The sequence below is a fragment of the Dama dama genome, chromosome 2 (assembly GCF_033118175.1).
Source record: "Dama dama isolate Ldn47 chromosome 2, ASM3311817v1, whole genome shotgun sequence".
NCBI classification, from domain to species: domain Eukaryota; kingdom Metazoa; phylum Chordata; class Mammalia; order Artiodactyla; family Cervidae; genus Dama; species Dama dama.
In genome coordinates this window covers 23,500,260-23,509,554 of record NC_083682.1, presented here as the reverse complement: position 1 = coordinate 23,509,554, position 9,295 = coordinate 23,500,260, and the positions used below count along the sequence as shown (strand labels likewise).

General features: G+C 39.4%; 1 pseudogene; it reads left to right on the top strand.

Moving 5' to 3' along the window:
* The first annotated feature begins 3,107 nt into the window (after positions 1–3,107).
* Positions 3,108–4,039, top strand: LOC133066752 (putative olfactory receptor 8G3; annotated as a pseudogene).
* Positions 4,040–9,295: the final 5,256 nt, after the last annotated feature.

Below are 9,295 nucleotides of genomic sequence, written 5' to 3'. Positions count from 1 at the left end.
ATGGGCCAATACACTCCAATATTCTTACCTGGAGAACCTCCCCCACCCCCACAACAGAGAAGCCTCGCAGACCACAGTCCTCAGGGCCGTGGAGAGTTAGACATGACCAATGTGACCTGCATGCTTAGACGAAAGACTTTTTTGCCTGTGGCAGCTCTACCCCAGTGAGATTTGGGCATGAAGGTGGCACCGCTGCTTGGCTTGCTGGGACCGTGGGGGCGCCAAGTGTGCAGGGACACGGACTGCCTCCGCCACAGGAGTTATGGCTCTATCAGAGTCTTTTTTAAAGCCTCTGGTAGCTGGCGATCAGAAGGCCTCTTTCTCTGTAGCTCTGCCCACTCAGGCACTTAGAGGGCTCCCTTGCCTGAGTCCTTCTCTGTTGTTCAGCCTGTCAGGCACTTAAAGGAGCACCCTGGGTAGGGTCCTACTCTTGTAGTTCAGTGTCTGAGGGGGTTGATGAGCCATCCTCTCTGTTTTTCAGCTGCAGATGCTGATCTGTGGGGACAGAGAGGCTATGGTGATGGCTTCACCCCCTACGCATGACTCAGCAGTAACACCTTGCTTCCATGGCTGCTTGGCTTTCCTCCACAGTCATTTCCCAGCAAAATATCCTCTGTCACATCCCCTCAATCCATTTCTCCACAGTCAACAGCAGCCCTTGTCCTGGGATTGCTCCCCAGTCCCTAAACTCCAGCTCCCAGCTTCTTCCCCTTCTAGGGGACCTGCGTTCCCATCTGGGGGTATGTGTGGCTACAGCAAGAACTGTCTGATTCTCATCCCATTTAGGCTCCCACAGATCAGTTATTTCACTTTCAGCCTTAAATGTTTCTCCTCTGACTCAGACAACTTCCCTGATGTGGGGAACAGACCCTTGCTTCTGTTCCCCCACCTGCAGAGGGCAGGTGCAGTCCTACTAACATTCCTGTTTTTCCTCCTAGTTCCTTCATCCTACCAAGTTTTGCATGATGCTATATATTCTTTCCACTGGCCAGGTACTCCTGTCTGCTCTCAGCTGATGTTCTGCGTGCTTTCTGTCTGAAGTCATATTCCTGATGTATCCGTGGAGAGAGATGTACTCCACATCCACCTACTCCTCTGCCATCTTGTTCTCCCTCTTATCAAGAACCAGGAACTATGCTAAGAAACAAGTAGGCAGCATTTAATTTAGTTTTCAAACAAAGCAGATATTTAAGTTTTTGTGTTTTAGAGATCTGGAGAGTAGAAGGGATTATCCCCAGGTCACACAGCAAGCAAGAGGTTGAATTAAAATTTCAATTCACTACTGTCTACCTTGGTATTATAACCATTAAGAATTATGAAATAAAAAGAAAAAAGAATTATGAAATCATGAAGTTTGGGAACTGGAATAAATGTTAAAGGTAATTGAATCCAACCAGATGATTGTATCTTTAAACAATATTTGCTAAGCAATTGACCATTCAAGTCGAACACAACATTTTGACTATAAGATCACAGTGTGTCTGGTGATTGGAATGTTAAACCTTTGTTGTGAAACCAAATATTTCTCCCTACAGTTTCAAGCAATTAGTTTTACTTCAATCTCTTAAGACATACAAAGATATGCCTCTAAAATAAGTCCATATGTTTAACAGTGCAATGACTGTCACGTGCCATGTGCAGTTTTGCTCTGCTAAAAAATATCTTCAGTTATATCAACCATCCTAAAGTGACCAATTTCTAGTTCATTTTTCTGAAGTTATCCAGTATTTCCCTATCGCATAAAGTATTGTACCTCAAAGTGAGCATACTAACCCAACTATTGCTTGCGCATTAAGTAGGAACATGGGTTTCCACTTTCTGCGATCTACTAACCTTTGTAAATTTAAACTAAAAACATATTGGTCTTTTAAAAAAATACACTAACTAGTTAATGTAACTGTTGACTAATATTAATTAAAATTTCTACTTCTATTTTGCATGTGCTCTACTAATTCATATCCCCACCATCTTTGAATTCTATGGAGAACATATGTAAAATGCATGATTATTTTTAAAAAGCACCGCATAATTGACCCTTAGTGTTTGTCTTCAAAAACCATTATTATATTTTGGAAATATGAACAATTATTTGACTGCCAGTACTTCAACCATGAAACTCAAATTGCCTAAACCATTCTTAGTGCACTGCTCCCAGGGTCAGAGTGGTGGAATATATGACTTAAATATATGCCACTCCTTTATGTTCCCTTAGAGTATTCAAATTAGAAATAGGAGCAGGGTTTTTCTGGGACTTGGAAAATCTGTTGAGATATAAATATGATGCCTGCTAAGCAGTTGTGTTTCTAAACTCCTGGGTCATGGTCCGGGTTGGAAGAAGGTGAGCTCTAAAGCAGATCTCAGCTGGAATGAAGCTGATAGTTGACCAGTTCTTCTGAAATTCTAGGGCTTCCCTGATAGCTCAGTTGGAAAAGAATCTGCCCGCGATGCAGGAGATCTGGGTTTGATCCCTGGGTTGGGAAGATCTCCTGGAGAAGGGACAGGCCACCCACTCCAGTATTCTGGCCTGAAGAGCTCCATGGACTGTATCATCCATGGAGTCACAACAAGTTGGACATGACTGAGCGACTTTTACTTTCACTTTTCTGAAATTCTGAGTGGATTTTCTGTAAGAAATATCTCAGACGAATACAACTACTTTTCACAGCCTTATGTAACCTTTGCTTACAACTTACAGAAAGCATACCTTACTATCATTTATTCTGAGTGAAATGAAAATACTGGCCATTTGACATGCATTATATTAATATAGGCACATAGGGTATGAAAGGAAAACAAAAAGTCCTCAGAAATAAGAGTAGTAACATTTGCTGTGAATGACTTTAAAAATTCAGAATCGGTATCTTCTTTTAAAATGTTATTTGATATCTTAATTAGAACTTCCTTGAAGTCTATAATTTCTATTCTGCTACAACAAGAATCATTGTTTTTCAAGAGATTCCCACATTATGAACTTCTTCTGATGAGGGATAAATTAATGATATCCCCAGAATTACTCTTCCTCACACATAAACATGTACATACACACACAAGGGAACACAAAAGAACACTCATCTACTCTTTTTATACTTAGAAACTCAGACAGGATAATGGACCCTGGAAGTCACTCTTCAGTGACTGAGTTCATCCTCTCTGAGGTCACAGCACAGCCACAACTCCAGCTGTCACTTTTCCTCCTCTTCCGAGGAATCTATGTGGTCATGGTGGTGGGGAACCTGGACATGATTACATTGACAGGGCTCAGTTCTCACCTGCACACTCCCATGTACTATTTCCTCAGCAATTTGTCTTTATTGACTTCAGTCAGTCCACTGTCATTACCCCCAAAATGCTGGTAAACGTTATGACAAAGCAGAACATCATTTATTTCTCTGAATGCATGACCCAGCTCTACTTCTTCAGCACTTTTGCTATTGCAGAGTGTCACACGTTGGCTGCAATGGCATATGACCACTAAGTTGCCATCCACAATCCCTTGCTTTAAAATGTTATCATGTCTTACCACATCTGCCTCTGCCTCACAATGGGAGTTTATATTTTGGCCATCATTGGATCCACAATCCATACAGGATTTATGTTGAGGCTCCTTTTCTGCAAGAACAAGGTCATTAACCATTATTTCTGTGATCTCTTCCCACTCTTGGAACTATCCTGTTCCAGCATCTTCATCAATGAATTATTGGTTCTAGTCTTGAGTGCATTTAACATCCTGACACCTGACTTAATCATCCTTACATCCTACATCTTCATCCTCTCCAGGACTCCAAATCACTCCACTGAGGGCAGGTCCAAAGCCTTCAGCACCTGCAGCTCTCACATCTTAGCTGTTGTTGTTTTCTTTGGATCTGCAGCATTCATGTACCTGAAACCATCATCTGTGAGCTCCATGGATCAAGGGAAAGTGTCCTCTGTGTTTTATACCTGTATCATTCCCATGCTAAATTCTCTAATTTACAGTCTGTGGGATAAGGATGTCAGATTTGTCCTGAAGAAAATTATGGAAAGAGGAAAATGTATATGAATAGAATCAATAGCATGATGTAACAGAAGTCATTTGGTTTGCTGAACTATGCAGTGTGTTAGATATATTGTTCAAATTTTGGGAAATTTATTGATACTTCTCTATATAACTCATCTCCAAAATTCTCTTCCTGGCTACTTCTTTGAACATACATTACAATGATTATATAAGGAAAAATACAATAATAGAATTTTTAAAAAATCTTGAATATTAAAGGAGCTTACTTTTATTTTTAATAATAATATATCTAGGAAGAACAACAATGCTAATGATGATTATGGTGAAAATCACAGCAATGCATATTACCAAGATTTAGGAAATGTAAAGCACTACGCCCAGTACTTTAAATGGATAGCTTTATTTACTATATTCCTTCAGGACAAATTCTAGTATTATTTTCCTTTGTAAAGAAGAAATGGAATGTTATTTCATTTGTGTATTTGCCATGGCCCCAAACATAATAAATGATAGAGAAAACATAATAAGTGATACTTTTGCACAAGAAGATTGTGAATAGGTCCAATGCCTCCCTGAGAATTTTCTTCTATATGTCAAGCATCATCACTTTACTATAAGATTGTGTTTCTTTTCTCTAGATATCTTCTATTCTATTTTCACTTTTATTTCCTTTGATAAAATGAAAATAATCAAAATCTTTCAAACTGTGTTGGTCAAAGCAAAAATTGCAGAGATGGAGATTTATTGCAGAGTTTCACAGTAGACAGTCATTAAAGGGATTCAAATTATAATTGAAATATAAATATTTATAAAAGCAGCCTAAACAACATTGTCTTATCTTTATACCAATAGCGCTATAACTATTTTTGAAGCAGCTGTTCATAAAAGAAAGAAATCCTGCTGAGTTATATCACTTCCATATTGTTAATGCTCTTCTGTTCCATACTTTATTGAGTTGTCATTTCAGGCTCAGTTCAGTCCCTCAGGTTGTGTCCAACTCTTTGCAACCCCATGGACTGCAGCACACCAGGCTTCCCTGTCCCTCACCAACTCCTGGAGCTTGCTCAAACTCATGTCCATTGAGTCGGTGATGCCATCCAACCATCTCATCCTCTATTGGCCCCTTCTCCTCCTGCCTTCAATCTTACCCAGCATCAGAGTCTATTCCAATGAGTCAGTTCTTTGCATCAGGTGTCCAAAGTATTGGTGCTTCAGCTTCAGCATCATTCCTTCCAATGAATATCCAACATTGATTTCCTTTAGGATTAACTGGTTTGATCCCCTTGCAGTCCAGGGATTCTCAAGAGTCTTCTCCAACATCACAGTTCAAAAGCATCAATTCTTTGGTGCTCAGCTTTTTTGAACTTCAACTCTCACATCCATACATGACTAATAGAAAAAATATAGTTTTGACAATGTTGGCAAAGTAATATCTCTACTTTTTAACATGCTTTCTAGGTTGGTCATAGCTTTTCTTCCAAGGAGCAAGCATCTTTTAATTTCATGATGGCAGTGACCATCTGCAGTGATTTTGGAGCCCAAGAAAAGAAAAGTCTGTCTGTTTCCATTGTTTCCCCATCTATTTGCCATGAAGTGATGGGACCTAATAGAAAAAATATAGTTTTGACAATGGTGGCAAAGTAATATCTCTACTTTTTAACATGCATTCTAGGTTGGTCATAGCTTTTCTTCCAAGGAGCAAGCATCTTTTAATTTCATGATGGCAGTCACCATCTGCAGTGATTTTGGAACCCAAGAAAAGAAAAGTCTGTCTGTTTCCATTGTTTCCCCATCTATTTGCCATGAAGTGATGGGACCCAATGCCATGGTCTTAGTGTTTGGAATGTTGAGGTTTAAGCCAGCTTTACTTTCATCAAGAGACTTTAGTTCCTCTTCACTTTCTGCCATAAAGGTGGTGTCATCTGTGTTTCTTAGGTTATTGATATTTCTCCTGGCAATCTTGATTCCAGCTTGTGCTTCATCCAGCCTAACATTTTGCATGATGCACTCTGCATATAAGTTAAATAAGCAGGGTGACAATATACAGCCTTGACATATGTTAATGCTCTTTTGTCCCATAATTTATATAGTTGCCATTTCATGTTATGTTTTCTTTAAAACATCTCTTCTTTTCCCTCATACTATTGCTTTTATGATTGTGGGTCTTAAACATCTTATAATTATAAATTCTCATGTTATTCTAAATGCTCAGTTGTATTCTGTCTTTTCCTAATTCAAACCATCCTATTCATATTGTCATATCAATATCCTTTAGGTAGTGTGCTGTCTATTCACCTCATATAACAAGTTGCAGTGTTTACTTATAGTATCCCAATATTGGACAAATATATAATACAACTTTGTTGCTTTTTACTCACTAAATTCTATCCAACTCTTTGCAACCCCATGAATTGTAGCCTGCCATGCTTTTCTGTCTACAGGGTTTCCCAGGTAGGAATTCTGGAGTGGGTTTCTATTTCCTTCTTCAAGGATCTTCCCAAAGGATCGTCCCAATGCAGTGGAAGATGCATGACTCCTGCATTTGCAAGTGGATTCTTTACTGCTGAGCCACCAGGGAACCCCATAATATAAATTTACCCCCTTGTATTTCATTAAACATTAATTCAATATCAGATAATCATTTTCAAAGAACACTTATATTTATCATTTGTCTTAATTTTCATCAGTCCTATTTGCTCAGTCATGTCCAACTCTTTGCAGCCCCATGGAATGTAGCCCACAAGGCTCTTCTGCTGATGGAATTTTCCAGGTGAGAATAGTGTGGTGTGGTGCCATTTCCTACTTCAGAGGATCTTCCCAAACCCACATCTCCATCTCCTGCATTGGCACTGGGATGCTTTACCCCTAGAGCCACCTGGGAAGCCAGTCGTATAAAAGAGGGGAGATGGTTACAATCACAACTCCTGTCATAGGCAAGATTCCTAGTCCAGTGCTTTTCTCAACAAGCACAAATGGATTAACAGAGAACAAATACTAAGAATTCTGGTGGAAAATCCTTGAAATACCGAGGCTTAGGCACCCAAATAAAACATAGGTAAGGGACAGGAAATGGTCTTGCTAGACAAGAAAAGCATATATAGATTCAGAAAAAACAGGTCATACTTCACATATGATTGATCATTCTACTGGACTAGAAAAGTAGATAGCAAATAGTTCATGAATCACGTGTGCATCACTCTAAGATGTCAATTTTTTTTTTTTTTTTTTTTTTTTTTTGGTGAAGGGAGATGCTAAATGTTTTTGTTTTTTTTAATAAGGAAGTGACACAATTTTGAGCGTTAATAAAATCACACATGCCAAAGAATGCTCAAACTACCACACAATTGGTAGTTTGTCTAACACGCTAGTAAAGTAATGCTCAAAGTTCTCCAAGCCAGGCTTCAACAGTATGTCAACTGTGAACTTCCAGATGTTCAAGCTGGATTTAGAAATGTCAGCGAAATCAGAGATCAAATTGATAAACATCTGTTATATTATTGAAAAAGCAAGGGAGTTCCAGAAAAACATCTATTTCTGCTTTATTGATTATGCCAAAGCCTTTGAATGTATGGATCACCACAAACTGGAAAATTCTGAAAGAGATGGGAATACCAGACCACCTGACCTGCCTCTTGAGAAACCTATATGCAGGTCAGGAAGAAACCGTTAGAACTGGACATAGAACAACAGACTGGTTCCAAATAGGAAAAGGAGTATGTCAAGGTTGTATATTGTCAGCCTGCTTATTTAACTTATATGTAGAGTACATCATGAGAAATGCTGGGCTGGATGAAGCCCAAGTTGGAATCAAGTTTGCCAGGGGAAATATCAATAATCTCAAATATGCAAAAGTCACCATCCTTATGGCAGAAAGCGAAGAACTAAAGAGCTTCTTGATGAAAGGGAAAGAGGGGGGTGGAAAAGTTACCTTAAAGCTCAACATTCAGAAAACTGAGATCATGGCCTCTGGTCCCATCCTTCATGGCAAATAGATGGGGAAACAGTGACAGACTTTATTTTGGGGGGCTCAAAAGTCACTGCAGATGTTGACTGCAGCCATGAAATTAAAAGTCTCTTGCTGTATGGAAGAAAAGCTGTGACCAACATAGACAGCATATTTAAAAGCAAAGACATTACTTGGCCAACAAATGTCTGTCTAGTCAAAGCTATGGTTTTTCCATTGTCATGTATGGATGTGAGAGTTGGACTATAAATAAAGCTGAGGACCAAAGAATTGACGCTTTTGAACTGTGATGTTGCAGAAGATTCTTGAGGGTCCCTTGGACTGCAAGGAGACCCAACCAGTCCATTCTAAAGTAAATCAGTACTGAATATTCATTAGAAGGTGATGCTGAAGCTGAAACTCCAATACTTTGGCCACCTGATGTGAAGAACTGACTCATTGGAAAAGACCCTGATGCTGGTAATGATTGAGGCCAGAAGGAGAAGGGGATGGCAGAGTATGAGATTTTTGAATGGCATCACTGAGTTGATGGACATGAATTTGAGTAAGCTGCTGGAGTTGATTTTGGACAGGGAAAACTGGCATGCTGCCATCCATGGGGTCACAAAGAGTTGGGCGTGACTGAGCAACTGAACGGAATTGAACTGCACTGAACCATTGTTGCTATGGTCTTCTGCCCCTCCTCAAGCTCTCCTACTCTAGCACCTATCACAATGAATTACTGGTTCTATGTTTTTGTGCACTTAACATATTTGTCTCCATCCTGATCATCTTCAGCTCCTACATCTTCAGCATTTCCAGCAGCATCCACATTTGTTCCACAGTTGGTGGGTCCAAAGACTTGAGCACATGCCACTCTCGCATCTCAGATGCTGTTTTCTATGAATCTGCAGCATTCATATGCCTAAAGCCATCACCTGTGAGATCCATGGACCAAAGGAAAATGTCCTCTGTGTTTTATACTATTGTTTTGCCCATGCTGAATACCCTGATCAACAGCCTCAGGAATAAAGATGTCAATGTTTTCCTGATGAAAATACTTGACAGAAGAATATTTTTGTGATCAGACACATAACATGAACATGATATTTTAGATGTAGTCTTTGCTTATTATATTGTATGGATATATGGTTCTCTTACTTCAAAATCTTTACCAGAGCTTACAGTCTGAGTTAAGATCTCCTTCATGCTTTGTAACATTGCTCAAACCAGTATGCCTCCTACTATACCATTTATTGTTTTGGGTGTGTACTTGCCTGCTTATTGTCCAAAATATACTTTACTGTAGTGTTCATGAAGATTATCCCAATGCACGTATTTCATTGCCATATCTG